Source organism: Vollenhovia emeryi, unplaced genomic scaffold (assembly GCF_000949405.1).
Source record: "Vollenhovia emeryi isolate VEMERY1.0 unplaced genomic scaffold, V.emery_V1.0 DF939138.1, whole genome shotgun sequence".
In the NCBI taxonomy this organism is placed as follows: domain Eukaryota; kingdom Metazoa; phylum Arthropoda; class Insecta; order Hymenoptera; family Formicidae; genus Vollenhovia; species Vollenhovia emeryi.
This window is the reverse complement of record NW_011967228.1, coordinates 994,757-995,731: the sequence shown is the minus strand read 5'-3', so window position 1 is coordinate 995,731 and position 975 is coordinate 994,757. Positions and strand designations below refer to the sequence as shown.

At 29.7% G+C, this 975-nt stretch overlaps 1 non-coding gene across 1 annotated transcript; it reads left to right on the top strand.

Moving 5' to 3' along the window:
- The first annotated feature begins 877 nt into the window (after positions 1–877).
- Positions 878–975, top strand: Trnay-gua. The gene is made up of 2 exons: positions 878–914; positions 940–975. It is a non-coding gene; the product is annotated as a tRNA-Tyr (tRNA).

Below are 975 nucleotides of genomic sequence, written 5' to 3'. Positions count from 1 at the left end.
TCGCTGGTTCAAATCCGGCTCGAAGGAATTTTTTTTTACTTTAATTCTAGTTTTAAATAGAGACTGTTATAAATTCACTCGTTAAATTTAGGGATTGTTCACTTAAACAAACTTGTTCAATTTTTGCGGGAAACATATCTTGTTTTATTTTTCTTAACTGTTTTCCATTGCAGTCATGTACGCAACTATTTTGTATAAAAAATACAGATCTTTGGTTGTTTCATCAACAGAGTAATGGAATATTTTTTTGGAGATAAACATAGATGTGCTACAAGCATTTATTAAACTCGGCTTTAAAACTTGTTTACGCGTATTAGTTCTTTAGTTTATTTCAGAATGGCTAAATTTTAGTAGTATATGTTACTTACATGAGTTAAAAAAGTGATCATGCTCGAGAAGAAAACATTTAAAAAGCCTACAAGTTATACAATTTTTTTCATCCTGATATTGAGTCAAATATGTTCGTTAAGTTTGATTATTTGTTTCTAATGTATCCTTCTATCATCTTCTATCCGCGATAGAACGTACTGCTCCTTATCAATTTCAATAAAACTTGCTAAACTAAATGATAGAATATACTATGTAATCAAATTGATTAGTTAACTAACAAATTACCTGATTAATTGACAAATTGGTTTGTTAATTATAAATACTTCTATATCTTCAATAGCTTCATAGACTGATAGAATGTAATTGATTAATTTTCTATACGATCCATGAGTCGTTGGTTTAGATTTAACTCGAAGAATGTTTTATTTGATATTATATTGTTTTGATTTAAATGTATTACAAACGTAATATATCAATATTTGATTTTTATAACTATAAACAACGTTTCTGACAAGATCTGGCTTATTTAAGTAAGCTTCATCACCAGCCTTCGATAGCTCAGTTGGTAGAGCGGTGGACTGTAGAAGTTAAGAGCTCGATTCGGAAGAAATCCATAGGTCGCTGGTTCAAATCCGGCTCGAAGGA